At 42.9% G+C, this 15,191-nt stretch overlaps 1 protein-coding gene across 3 annotated transcripts in view; it reads left to right on the forward strand.

Moving 5' to 3' along the window:
* Window positions 1-15,191, forward strand: part of LOC134628856 (centrosomal protein of 44 kDa-like) — a 73,749-nt gene that overhangs the window by 3,946 nt on the left and 54,612 nt on the right. Inside the window, exons 2-4 of one of the 3 annotated variants that reach the window (XM_063475641.1) lie at window positions 14,032-14,076; window positions 14,477-14,618; window positions 15,037-15,152. The gene's annotated coding sequence lies outside the window, so the exon portion shown is untranslated. The remainder of the gene's footprint in view (window positions 1-14,031; window positions 14,077-14,476; window positions 14,619-15,036; window positions 15,153-15,191) is intronic. The other 2 variants (XM_063475639.1, XM_063475640.1) reach the window with 2 other exon arrangements.

Genomic DNA, 15,191 nt, shown 5'->3' on the forward strand with positions numbered 1-15,191 from the left:
TCGTATCTGATCTTAGCTCAGATCAGCTCAGAGCTAAGGAGGATCTTAGCTCAGTCAGTCATTCTCGACCACCCTAGGGGGAGTCTCCCATTTTGACCTCAGGACTTCCAGGTCATACTTGGCACAGATGTTCCTGTACACTATGCCGGCCACTTGGTTATGGCGTTCCATATATGCCCGCCTGCTAGCATCTTGCACCCTGCTGTTATGTGCTGGATTGTATCAGGGGCATCTTTACACAGCCTGCACCTGGGGTCTTGCCTGGTGTGATAGACCCCAGCCCAACACGTTCTCACTCCCTAAGCGTAATATTTTACGCTACGTGACAAATTGTCAACATTTTACGCTTTCGGGTACCCAATACGTTCCTAAATGACGACATCAGAAAAAGGAGAACACATGAGAACCGTTTGGACTCAATCTACATATGTTCGTTCATTATCTTAAAATTGCTTTGGAAAACACTATTTTACGTCATTTAACTGCCGGTTAAGGTTAGGAATAAGGCAAGGCAAGGCAAGTTTATTTATATAGCACAATTCAACAACAAGGTGATTCAAAGTGCTTTACAAAAACATTAAAAAACAAAAACAAATAAAAAGCATGATTTAAAATTGATTTTAAAAAGTAAATAAAATCAAAACAGTAGATAAAATCAGTAGTTAAAATGTAAGTTTTGAAATTTAAGCTTAAAAGTGTGGATTTGGTGTTTTATTCAAGTGCAGCTGAGAATAGGTGAGTCTTCAACCTGGATTTAAATAAACTGAGTGTTTCAGCTGATCTGAGGCTTTCTGGGAGTTTGTTCCAAGGTTATGGTTAGGGATAAGGTTAGGTTTAGGGCTGGAACACATGGCTGGAACGTCTATTACCGCGGGACCGTCATTCCACTGGAATTCAGCCATAACCCTTCGCGGACCATAAGAACGCGGAAGGTCACCTTTCGCATTCCTCAGGAACGCCACGGGCCGTGACAAAACGTCGGTATACGCCCCAGGAGTGAGAACGGGCTGCTCAGCCTCTATGGATCTTGTGCTCAGAGCTTGTTCCTGTGCTGACATGATTAGTGCCTCTGTGCTGTCTTTCAGTCCAGCTTTGTCCAGCCACTGGTAGGATTTCTGGATGTCAGCCACCTCCTTTATCTGCCAGTGGTACATACCATGCAGAGGCCTGTCCTTCTATGATGGTGCCTCCTCTTCCTCCTGTTTCTTGGGTTTCTGCTGCCTGAGGTATTCACTGAGCATGCTGTTGGTTGGGGCGATCTTCCTGATGTACTCGTGGATGTTTGTTGTCCCATCCTGGACTGTGGTAGTGACACTCACCAGTCCCCGGTCTCCTTCCTTCTGCTTAGCATACAGCCTCAGGGTGCTGGACTTGGGGTGAAACCCTTCATGGATGGTCAGGAGCTTCCTTGTCTTGATGTCAGTGGCTTCTATCTCCTCCTTTGGCCAGCTTATTATCCTGGCAGGGTACCTGATCACAGGCAGGGCGTAGGTGTTGATAGCCCGGATCTTGTTCTTACCGTTCAGCTGACTCCTCAGGACTTGCCTGACCCTCTGCAGGTACTTGGTGGTTGCAGCTTTCCTAGCTTTGTGTTCAGGCCTATGCAGAACAGCAGTGGGGACAGCACATCTCCTTGGTAGATCCCGCACTTGATGGTGACTTGTGCTATTGGGCTTGGGCTTGAATTTGGCCTCTAGTGTTGTCTGCCACATCCCCATTGAGTTCCTGCTTACCTCCCATCCAATGTGGACAGCGGATCAGCTGGAGGCGCAATCGAAGATTGCAGCGGTCCCAGATCCAGTTGTACACACTGGAATATTCTCCCATGTTGCTTGTCTGTGTTTTACTGTGTTATGGTGTGTTGATATCTGTGCATTCCTGGATTATCCTTTTGTGTTACACATTTCGATGTTTTTTTTCCCTTGCTACCTAGCCTGACCTGTCTCCCCAATGTGATGTTTGTGTATTAGATGTACGGTTGGCAAGGTCTGTCATCTCGGTTGTGGGCAACTGCAACTGACAAATAAAGGCTATCTCATCATGATGAAGGCTCTTAGGGTCCTGTTGATCTTGTATAGATCTAGGCATCCTAGGTGTGGGGCACTGAGTCATAGGCCTTCTTGTAATCAATCCAGGCAGTGCACATGTTGGTCAGCCTAGTCTTGCAGTCTTGGGTGACAGCTCTTTCTACCAGTAGCTGGTGTTTCACTCCTCTTATATTCCTGCCTATTCCTTTCTGTGCCCCATTATATTGTCTGGCCCATGTTGTACTGCATTCACATGTGTCAAACTCAAGGCCCGCGGGCCACATCTGGCCCGGCGGACATTTATATGTGGCCCGCGAGATCATTTTATATAGATTTATTATTATTGTTATGCATGGCCCGGTGATATGAGGCGCTAATAACACACAAACTACAGATCCCAAAATGCAGCGCTGCAGCCTCCTTGCCGAACGCTAGGCTAGCTGGGAACATTCCCGCGTCAATCAAATCAAACTTCTGTTATTGCGAAGCTAGCCGCTCACAATGGCGAAGAGAAAAGTTGATTCTGAAAGCAGAGCCTTTCAGCACCGGTGGGAGGCTGAATATATGTTTACAGACATTGCCGGTAAACCCGTGTGTCTTATTAGTGGAGCTAATGTGGCTGTAATTAAGGAATTTAATTTAAGACGGCACTACGAGACAAAACATCAGGATAAGCTGAAAAACCTAAATGCAGAGCAGAAACTACAGAAAGTAGAAGAGCTAAAGAAGAATCTGACATTTCAGCAGACTTTTTTCACCAGAGCAAAATCACAAAGTGAAGCTGTTGTGAAAGCAAGTTTTATTGTAGCAGAGGAGATAGCCAAATCAGCCCGGCCATTTACCGAGGGAGAGTTTCTGAAGAGCTGCATGATGAAGGTGTGCGACGTCTTGTGTCCAGACAAAACGCAGATTTTGGCAAATGTAACCCCCCCTCAGAGACATTTATACTGGAAGACTTCCGCGGAAAGCCAGTGTTATCATCGAGGACTCCTCGCACCCTGGACACTCACTTTTTCCCCCCCTTCCCTCGGGTAAACACTACAGGTCGATCAGGTCAAAGACAAACAGACTCAATAAAAGTTCCTACCCACAGGCTGTCAAACAGGATCTACCTCCACCCTGATTGAAGGTGGACTGTGCTGTTAAGATTTATGGACATTTCCACTGTATTTATAAACCGTACTTATTCTAATATAATGCAACCAACATTCCTACCTCTAGTCCTACCTCTTACACCATGTGCAGTACCACTGATCACATTGCACCTTATATTGCACCTGTTCCTTTATATGGCATATATAACTTGTAGATATCTGTGTAGATATTTACATTATTACATACATTCCCTGTCTAGGTACCTCTTTAACTTTAGGTTTATTTTTTGGTTTCTCCATTTTTTCTTTTTTTTTTTCTTTTTTCTCCTCTTCTGCACATGCATGGCAGAAGAATCCAGAGAAACTGCCAGGACAGCAGCGCATGTGGCAGGGCATCCAGGCCATCACCAACTACAGGAAGGCAACACCTGCCTGCCATGATGATGTCTCCCTACCAGATGCGCTGAACAACTTCTATGCACGGTTTGACGCTCAGAATGATGTGTTGGTGAAGAAGTCGTCCCCCCTCTCAGAACGACCAGGTTCTGTTTCTGACCTCTGCGTATGTGAGGAAAAGTCTTTGCAGAGTTAACACACGCAAAGCAGTGGGTCCAGATAACATTCCTGGAAGAGTGCTCAGAGACCGTGCACACCAGCTGACAGATGTCCTTACTGACAACTTCAATCTCTCCCTGAGCACTGCTGTTGTCCCAGCGTGCCTCAAGGCCACCACCATTGTTCCTGTGCCAAAGAAGTCCCCAGTGTCCCACCACCACGACTACCATCCCGTTGCACTCACTCACATCATGATGAAGTGCTTGAAGAGGCTCGTCATGACACTGGACCCAATGCAGTTTGCCTATCGTCTCAACCGGTCAACAGATGACGCCATCTGTGGACACATATGTACGAATGCTGTTCAAAGACTCCCTCTGCAACTGGATCCTGGACTTTCTGACGGAGAGGCCTCAGACAGTCCGGATCGGCAGCAGCATCCAACACCACCACACTGAGCACTGGAGCCCCTCAGGGCTGTGTGCTCAGCCCACTGCTGTTCACTCTGCTGACTCATGACCGTGCAGCAATGCACAGTTCGAACCACATCATCAAGTTTGCCGATGACACGACTGTGGTGGATCTCATCAGTAAGAAAGACGAGTCAGCATACAGAGAGGAGGTGCAACAGCTAACGGACTGGTGTAGAATCAACAACCTGTCTCTGAATGTGGACAAAACAAAGGAGATGATTGTTGATTTCAGGAGAGCACAAAGAGATCACTGCCCACTTAACATCAATGGATCCTCTGTGGAGGTCATCAAGAGCACCAAATTCCTTGGTGCCCACCTGGCGGAGAACCTCTCCTGGTCCCTTAATGCCAGCTCCATAACCAAGAAGGCCCAACAGCGTCTTCCTGCGGATGCTGAGAAAAGCCCATCTTCCTCCATCAACTTTCACCACTTTCTTCAGAGGGACTATCGAGAGTGTCCTGAGCAGCTGCATCACTGTCTGGTATGGTAACTGTACCGTATCGGATTGCAATACCCTACAACGGATAGTGAGAACAGCTGAGAAGATCCTTGGGACCTCTCTTCCCTCCATCACGGACACTTATAGCACTCACTCCATCCGCAAAGCCACCAGCATTGTGGAGGACCCCATACACCCCTCACACACACTCTTCACCCTGCTTCCTTCTGGAAAGATGTACTGGAGCATCCGAACCCTCACTACCAGACTACGGAACATTTTCTTCCTCCAAGCCATCAGACTCCTGAACACTCAGTGACTGGACTAACACACACACACACACACACACACACACACACACCTTCAGACACCAAGTTACTTTTTGCACGATACTCAGTATTTTGCACATTTCCATTGCACTGTCTTGTGTCTGTATCGTCCTGTTCTGTCTAGTGTTTCACTCTCTTGTCTTGTGTTTTTTGCAAAACTGAGACATGCTTTTATGTTCCTTTTGCTCAGCAGTGGGTTTTGTCTTAGAATTCTGCAATGCAGGTAGGGGTGGGCAGTATAAACGGTATACGGTAGAAACGATATAAATTTGGCCAACAGTAGAGATTTTGACTATACTGCTCTACTGCGATAGCGCATGTTAATGGTGTCATCAAGCGGCGGCTGTTTTGGTCGAAAGCATTGCAGCGGCTGCAAACAATATCATCTGCAAATTATGCTTGGCAACAGTAATAGCGAAGAGACAAAGCACTTTTGGAATATGGGGAAAGCCAAAAACTGCGCTTCCTCCGCGTCCGTACCATTGATTCATTAATGTTGAATTCTCTCACAGCTGCTCTATTCCCATGTTGTTGCAGTATATTAATGACTAACCTCGTATTGTGGATGGATTATCTCAGTTGTTCTCCTGACTGAAGTTTGGTCCGTTTACAGCATCCTGCCATGCGATTGCATTTGTCCCTAACCACCAGAAACCCTCACATTAACTTTTATCGAGTGGAAAAAAGTTAGCGTCCATCCTGCAGCTTCACTGTGCTAATGTTATGCTAACGTAGCTGTTTTGCTAGCAATCACGTAGGACATCATTATATATCAGCTAGCCCAACTTCAGTAACCCTACAAACGTCACTGCTGTTTAGTTTTCTGTCTTCATTTATGTTGGAAGTGATAGCAGAGCTGTACGTTTGAATTCTTTCAGAAATCTCTCAGTCAGAACATGCTATATCATGTTTAGGTGGAAGCTAGCGAGCTAACTTCCTGCTAACTTCTAACTCCGTTGAATTTAATAAATTCTGTTTCCATTGATGCCTGGATGTTAAACTTAATTGTCACACCTGGTAAAGCAGCAACGCTGATCATTTTATTAAAAATGAAAGAATTTAGACAGTTTTTAACTCTCAGTGATGCCGCAGTGTTTGTTTGACGCTGGGACCTGAAGCAGACGGAGTTTTGGACCCAGATTACGCCGCGAGGCTCCTGACTACAGCAGCCGTAATGCTCCGGCAATCCATCAAGCGGTGCGGCTTCATAGCTTACCAAAGTCATACCAAAACATTTTTGACAGATTTCTGCGCACACTGTCGATTTTTGAGAAAATTAAAGGATTTTAAGTGCACCTTATAGTGTTTAAAATACGTTATACAGAAGAAAATTTTATATTGTGATATATATCGTTACCGCACATGCTTCAAATTATACCGTGATATAGATATTAGGCCATATGCAGGTCATTTTTGCTGCACTCTTGGGATAATTTTGGTCAGCCAGCCACTCCTGGGAAGGTTCACCACTGTTCCATGATTTTGCCATTTATGGATAATGTCCCTCACAGTGGTTCTCTGGAGTTCCACAACTTTAGAAATGGCTTTATAACCTTTGTTAGTTTATAACCTTGATTGCAGTTGTTGCTGCTAAGGGTGGCACAACCAGTTATTAGGTTTAGGAGGTAATCAGTTTTTCACACAGGCACATGTAGGTGTGGATCCCCCCCCCCTTGTGATCTGAAACATTTAAGTGTTACAAACATACAAAAAAAAAAAAAAGGAATCAGGAAGGAGGCGAACACTTTTTCACACCACTCTATGAGCAACAGTCTTAGATTGAGCAACCGCCCCAGAGACTATCCATCACATAGTTGCAGAATATAAAATATTAGCTGGGACAGAGAGGTGAAACATCTTCAAGCAACTTAAAGAAGTCCAGACGCTTTTCTTTCCAAGCTCCTTGGACTGTTTCTCTATGTGTTAGCCCTGTGAGAGACTCGTAGAGAAGCTCAGCACCTTTTTTGCTCGGTTTGAGACCAACCCTACCTCTACTGCCCTTTCCCCCAACCTCCCCCTCTCCCTTCAGGAAGAGTTCAGGAGGAGACTGAGGGTGGTGAACCCCAGAAGATATCCTGGCTCCAAGGGCATCCCAGGGGCTGTCTGTGCAGGCTTTAACCAAGGCCTTGTGAGGGATCCTCACCAGGCTGTTCAACCTCTAGGTCACTCTGGCACAGCTGGCTGCCGGCGGAGCTCACGGGCACGTCACTGCAACCCCCCCCCCCCTGGCTTCTGCTCCGCGGCTGCCGAGTGACCCCTCATCTGGGGCTCTCCTCAGCTCTTTCTGGGATTGTGGCACGGCTGCCCCTCTGTTGGTCTTCCTTGGTCTCTTGTGTTCTGAGGGCCTCTGGATGTCTGGAGTCTTGATCTCCTCCATACCTGCTTCATGCCCTGGAGGACGGGGCTGTGGACCCCCACACCCTCTAGCAGATCATTACATGAAGGAACCTTTTAAATACAAGCGCGCTCATGCTCACAGGTGTACACACGGGTGCTCACACACACAAACTACACCCTTTTTGGCTCCTACCTCAAAGCACACTGTGCGCTGTCGATCTTACGTGCTGCACAATAATGTTTAATATTTAGTATTTACTGTCATATTCCCATATATCATCGTGATATTGTTTATTCTATTGCTCTTTTTCTTCTGCTTGTTTTCTTTTTTCTTTCTCAACAGGTGATCCAGGTGATCGATATATGTATTTTTTGTCTGCTTATTTTGTTGGTTTTTGTTTTTTGCCCTTTATCCCCGTCCCTCTTCTCAGCTGTTTTTCTTTCCCTCTTTCTTTCTCCCTTTTTTTCCTCATTTAAGTCTGTCCCGTATCTAGCAAGTGAAAATAAGAAATAAAATAAACAATAAAAGGTGAATCAAATGGACCATTACGGCAAGGCTGGGATGGTCAATTTGGTAAAGTAAATCCGTTGGGCATCTTTCTTTGCCTTTAGACAATAATTCTGATGGCAAAAGAGCCAAACGGGACAGGCAAAAAAAAAAAAAAAAAAAAAAAAAGGCTGTTCAACCTCTCCCTGACTCATGCCACTGTTCCCACCTGTCTGAAGGTATCCACCATCATTCCCATCTCCAAAAAGACTGGAATAGACAGCTTTAGTGATTACAGACCTATAGCCCTCATGTCTGTAGTCATTAAGTGTTTTTTCAAAGATGACTGCTCCTCACTTAAACCTGGTTCTGCCGAAGGTTTCTTCTTGTTAAAAGAGAGTTCTTCCCTCCCACTGTCACCAAGTGCTGCTCACATAGGGCTATTTGGTTGTTGGCTTTTTTCCATTATCATAGAGTTTCTGCTGTACAAGATAAAGTGCATTGAGGAGACTTTTATGATTTGGCACCATATAAATAAAAGTGAATTGAATTTTACCTTTTATGCTGTCCTCTTGTGATTAGAGAACGGTAAAAACAGCAAATTGATAAAAACCTGTAAGTCTGTAGTTTAAATTTGGAAATATCTTTAACAAAGCATATGTGTCTAGTTTTGGTCACTTTAAATTTCCAATAAAAGTGTAGTAACTTTGTTAGCAGAGTGTAGCACCATTTCTCTTCTTGTCAAAATCAACTAACTTCAATTTAATTCAGACTGAATCAGTTTAATTCAGTCGATCTGGATTACTGTAAAAATTGCAATGCACATTGTAAAATAACAGCTGTCTAATGACTGAGGAACGTGCTGAGTTGGGACATGCTGGCTGCACTGTTTTTGTTTTTTGCTTGTGCTTGGTTTTGTCATTCTAGAAACAATGACAAAACAATGATTCCAGTTTGGAATGTTCATTCCAAACTGGCAGGTTAGGTATTTATCATGTCATATGTAGACACACTAAAAATCCCACTTGGAAAATAGCAATTAGTATTATAACATTACATTCCTAATACTGTCAATGGCAAAGGTAAAAGTTATGGGTGTCTATGACAAGATTAATGTTAGTAATTTGTCACTGAGCTAAGCTCCTCAGACGGGGTTTTTTTAAACCCATAAAGCATCTCTGCGCCACTTAGCTCAGCTCATCTCTTCCTCTGCGAGGGGAACAGTCAGAGTGCCAGGGAGCAACAAAGAGACACGAGGAGACATCGTTCCACAGCTGCTTAACAGATGGCTGGAGCTTACACTGCATTCACTGTTTGTCACATATAGACTGCAGGTAAGCACCAACTAACTGTTTGGTAATATGACTGCTTACCACTGACCAACTAACACTGTGTTGTATATGCAACAAATGTTGATGTTATCTGAAGAAACCTTTTTTTAAGCTATCAAATCTATTGGTGTTGATTCCAGTTAAGGATGTATATGAACCATCATCTCTGAGTCATCTTGCATCATTGTAACAGTGACATTTTTGGTTTTAGGATTTCCGTGACCTTTAATACAAATATGTTTGGTGCCCTCAGTATGGAATATAATAACTGAGGTGCTTTATTTTAATGATTTTGACGCAGACTTCATCGTCAGCAGTAAATTACACTTGATGTTGTGTGAAAACAGAACAGCTGGGGGTTAGCATTTTTTATTTTTTTATGGGATGGCCTCAGTTACTTATTTTGGGCCTATTCTTTGCTGTTTGTCTACTTCACTGTCAAGTTTCTTTATCTAATTTGAATTGAACAGAGAGCTTTTAAATACAGCACTTTCACACACAAGCGATTTAGGGTTGCGTAGCAACTGTGAACAACAACATTTCATAGATTTTGCACTGTGGATCAAAGTGACTCTTACCTGAGAGTCTAGATCGTCTAGGCTATCAAGCAGGCCACTTCATTTCCTGAAGAAAGTGTAGTCTGAATAGCTGAATGATTTGAATTCAATAGCTGTAATCTTCAAATTTGGGGGAAACTTGTTGAATCAGCGGAAATACACTGACTCATTAACCTGAAGATCAAAGTGCAGAACTCTTGAAAGTTGAAGTTCACAAGGAAAACTGAAGTTTCAAAGTTGGAAACTAGTCGGATATCGTTAAAATGTACATTAGAAAAAGCTGACTATTGAAAAAAGTAAATTTAGTGTCAGAATATTGAAAGCTCACATACTTTAAATCACTTAAGTCTTTAATTATGTCAAATCTCAAACTCAAAACCAAAATATTTGCATGTTCATATTGTGTGTGTGTGTGTGTGTGTGTGTGTGTGTGTGTGTGTGTGTGTGTGTGTGTGTGTGTGTGTGTGTGTGTGTGTGTGTTGGATTTTATTTTAAAATACGTATGTTTCAACTATACAGACTGAAAAAAGAGGTATTACATTAGATGAGCTGAAATGTGGGGGAGTTCACTACAGACAGATAAATGGTTGAAATTCTAATCATCCAGTCAGAAAAGACAAATCTGAAAATCATCAACTGACAACAACTGCCCAGATTTAAACCACCTGTCTGCCAAAGAAAAATTCATCAACTGAAAATACCTGCCAACAGCTTTCAGTTGGACTGCAGGAAATAGTGACGTACTGTTACTCTGCGGCAAATCCCTGGTAAATTTGGTTCAAACTGCATCTAAATCCAAGATCTTAACCAGCAAGTCCACTGGTGTTGCTCCTGGTAAATTGCTCCTGTGTGTTCACACACACTAGGGTCTTTCCTGCTGCTAAGACAAACTCCTCATTGAGAATACATTGTGCATCTATGCTTCAGTTACAAGGTACTCCCTCCAATTGGATCTGTTCACATCTGTTAGCTTTGAGAGATTCATCGCTGGAAAGAAGAGAAACGGTGCTACATTTTGAGGGTCAAAGAATGGCTGCAGACTGAAAACTGTGGACACAGCAGCAGCTTTCAGATGAATCCTTTGATTTCTCCCACACTGCCAGTTGCTTCTCTCACTGTAGCTGTCAACAGTGCGTAGCATGCACATTGATTATAAACTTGGCTTCGTTTTAAAGTTTAAATGGTGTCTATAGAGAGGTAGAGTTGAAAGAGAAGTAGGTTGAATGAGGATTTAAACACTGAAGTACATTAGAACATTTATAAATGAGAAAATATATGCACACATGTTCAAAAGAAACAGAATCTAATGGTGGTTGAACGGTTTTTCTAAGTTGAACAGTGTTGAAGATGCCAAAAAAGACTTGGATCTCATTACTGTGAATGCTTAATCAGCGTTCACACTAATCTTTCTATAGTAGTGGTGAATATAATAGCTTGGAGCTGATGAATGTTTTTTTCCATGTCAGATGTCATCAGCACAGCTCCAACTGTGACGGTGACAGCAGAATATTGTAGGTTTTCCTCAGCTGTGAGCAGTCACATCATTTTAACACTTTCCACATCGGAATGTTTTGAACTTACCAGTGACTCATGAATCACTAATAATTAAAGACCTCTCACAAAGTTAAGAAAGTGCAGAAAGCTAGATTTAAAAACAACAAAGAACACAACTGGTTGCTGTGAAAACACTGAAAACTGAAAACATTTCTGTGATGGGAAGCTTACACCAAGTGGAAAGTTAGACTTCAGCTTCTCCTACATCCAGTAGTGTTACTCTGTTTCAAGTTTGGTATAAAAATATTTAATTAAAAAAAACTTTATCAGAGGATCCCTCATCAGATATCAGCAACTACTCGCTCCTCCTTTCTACATTTTAGCTGATAAAATAACTTTGTCCATTCACATAATCTTCAGAACTCACCTCGTTCAATTTCCTCCTTCCTTCCTGTCTGTGATGAAAACATAAGCTAGCAGCTCTCTGCTGTCCTAGAACTGCACTAGCAGCAGTAAATTAACTGAAGGACAGACAAGAAGACAAAAAGAAAACGTGAGCCAACAGTGATCGTGTCCTTGTGTTTCTTCTGAACTAATAAATCATCATTGTGAGGCTCTCTGCTCAGGCTGCATGGCTCTGCCAGCTGTGGCTGAGTGTTGTACAACATCTGACAAGAGCTGAGACATGAACAGCATAGTCTTCAGCTGAGAGCACAAAGCCTGGACAGCAGCTGCTTAGAAAACTCTGGAACAACACAAGTGAAAAATTCTGATGGTCTGGCAGCCCTGCTGGGGTCAAAGGGCATAGATGACATTAGGAGGGGAAAGGGGAGGGGGCTGGGTCATGCAAAGGTCTATGGTCTTTGAATTCAAGCACTATAATGTACCCACTGCCTTACAGTATATATAACAACTACAGCAAAACTGTAGGTATAAGGTAGAGTAAAAGTAGTTCAGACACAAAAATGCACTGTGAAGGATTTGTCTGAAACTTTACAAAAATGCTAAAATCAAGAAAAGCAAAGTAATACTCGTGAAACTGCATGCAGCAGGAAACAGACAAAGAAATAAAATCTGAAAACACTGAATTCAGTTCATTTTGATTCAGTTTTATTTATAAGGTGTTCACGTTGTTGTTATCGTTTTGCATTTTTTTGTACTTAAGCTGCTTCTGCATACTTTGTGGTACAGAAACCGTTCTAATATCAAAACGTTCAGTTGTTTCTGGAAAAGTGTGCTATTACGTTTCTTTTTTGCAACTTTTTAAAATATTTCATAATAATTTTTTTTCCACTCAGATGAATGGAGAATGCTTTAAATCTTCTTCAAACCCACCATACTTTGAAACTTCATTCATGCTCACTTCAGCATACTTTGAGTTAGAGAAAATAAAACCAAGTGACTTCTTCAGTCTCAGGCTACGTCCACAGTAATCGTTTTCTCTCCGTTTTGGCCTCCCGTCCACACTGAGACGCCGTTTTTGGTCAAGGAAAACGCAGCGTTTTGAAAACGCTCTCCAAAGTGGATACATTTGAAAACGCCGTTTTTGAGTCCCAGTGTGGACAGCGAACCCGGAGCCTTTTTGAAAACAGTGATGACACATTTTAGTCATGTGATGCAGTCATGTGACCAATTAAACTAAGATAGCGGAGGGCATTATACAGCAGTTGTTTTGTTTGACAGCCCTATTAAATATTAATATCAGTTTGTATATGCTTCAGATAGCTTTTCTTCAAATTCTTTAATTCTCACTCGCGTTTGCAACTTTGTACTTTTGTGTTACTCGCAGCAACAAGTCCACCTCATTGTTAGTCCATTTGAAAAACTCGGTGCTTTTCCTTGACATTTTGCCGCAACGTTTCAAAGAGCTGGAAAGTAAATAAACGGCAGACAGAAATGCATGCATGTCACGCATGCCCAGTACTGGGACGTAAGCGCGTTCAGCCGTTTCAATGTGGATAAACAACTCTGTGAAAACGAATGAAAACAATAGTGTGGACGCGGAGCGTTTTCAGACATAGGCGCCTTTTTCAAATTTATCTTTCCCTTTTCACGTAAATGGCCTCCTTGACTCCGCACTCAAAACAGCGTTCCTCCCTGTCCAGGATGTGTACATCCTCATCCTTGAAAGAGTGTTGTAGTGTCCTGATGACACACAGTTTGTGCTCCATCATCATCATCATCCACTGGAGCACAAACTGGGTGTCATTAGGACGCTACAACACAGAACAAGCACCATTCCCACAAACACTGCATCTCCGTGGCTTTTAAACCCCAAACATGCTGCACCAAAAATGAGCCAGGCCCCATACATGCAGACTGCACAATCCAGCCCAGGGATAGGGAACTCCAGGCCTTGAGAGCCGGTGTCCTGCAGGTTTTAGATCTCACCCTGGGTCAACACACCTGAATAAAATGATTAGTTCATTACCAGGCCTCTGGAGAACTTCGAAACATGTTGAGGAGGTCGTTTACCCATTTAAATCAGCTGTGTTGGATCAAGGACACATCTAAAACCTGCAGGACACCGGCTCTCGAGGCCTGGAGTTCCCTACCCCTGGTCCAGCCTATGTTGGACAAAACCAGTTACCTTAAAACCATCCTAACCTTCCCTCCCAAGAAGATTTAATTGGGAATTGAAATGGTAATATGTTTGTAAGCTCTGAAAGTTTAACGTTTTTAGAATCTATTTATTCTAATTCTATCCAACTACAAACTACTGAGTTTGTCGGTTCCTGTAGCCACAGTAATACATTTCCATCATATAAATTAATTTTGTGCTCCAATAGGGAGGTTTAAATACCTTTGATATTCTAATTCTCGTGTATTGCGACGACCAGTATGTCTGTGGAAAATTGCAAATAATATGGGTGACCGTGTTCATCCTTGTCTGGTCCCTCTCTCCAGGTGAAACATTGTGATATGACCTGTTGGTGGTAACTGTGGCCTTGGGTAAGTTATATAGAGCTGTTATCCAATGAATAAAAGACTTTCCAAAACCAAAGTTTTTAAAAAAAACTATGAAAAAGAAGGACCAGTTTAACTTTGTCAAAGATTTTTTTTCTGCATCTGCATCTATCATTACTATCGCTTTTGTTTTGTGAGGCTGTGCCAGGCTAATGAGGTTGAATAATTTTCTAACGTTATCAGTAGAATGTCTGCCTTTGATGAATTGTGTTTTATCATTGTGAATTATTGAGGGGAGTACTGCTTCTAACCTGTAGATGTAAGTGACTTAGCGATAACTTTAATGTTGATATTGATTAATGACAAAGGCCAGTAGATAGTCTCTACTTTAATCAACAAACAGCATTCTCACATAGTTACCTTGTTTCTTGTCCACGTGGCTAAGGGTGGTGTGCAGGACGTGGGCGATGGCGGCCTCTGTGGATCTGTTGGGTCGGTAGGCGAACTGGAGCAGATCTGTGGTGTCTGGGATGGAGGAGGAGATGATGTTCTTCAGCAGCCTCTCGAACACCTTCATTACTACCGAGGTTAGTGCAACTGGCCGGTAATCGTTCAGGGATGAGGGTCTGCTATTTTTGGGCACAGGGATGACGGTGGATCTTTTGAAGCATGTGGGGACCACAGACTTTGCCAGGGACTCGTTGAAGATGGAAGTGAACACAGCTGCTAGCTGGTCAGCACAGCAGCGCAGCAGACGGCCGGTGATGCCGTCTGGCCCCGCCGCTTTCCTTGTGTTCACATGGTCAGAATTAGCCCACAAAAATGTGATAAATGTTAAAAAAGGAAAACACATTTTGTTTCCTTTAAATACACTACAGGTCATAAGTTTGGACACACCTTCTCATTTAATGTTGTTTCTTTTCTTAGACTGTTGTTTCTCTTTACTCAGCTGATTGGTTCTCGCCAATAATATGAACTCTAACAATTGTCAAATTGGGTTGTCAGCTGTGACCATCCTGACTTCTGCACAACACAACTGATGGCCCCAACTCCATTAAGAAGGCAAGGAATCCAACAAATGAACCCTGACAAGGCACACCTGTGAAGTGAAACCATTTCAGGTGACTACATCATGAAGCTCATTGAAAAGCAAACAGAGG

Source organism: Pelmatolapia mariae, linkage group LG6, assembly GCF_036321145.2.
Source record: "Pelmatolapia mariae isolate MD_Pm_ZW linkage group LG6, Pm_UMD_F_2, whole genome shotgun sequence".
Taxonomy (NCBI): Eukaryota; Metazoa; Chordata; class Actinopteri; order Cichliformes; family Cichlidae; genus Pelmatolapia; species Pelmatolapia mariae.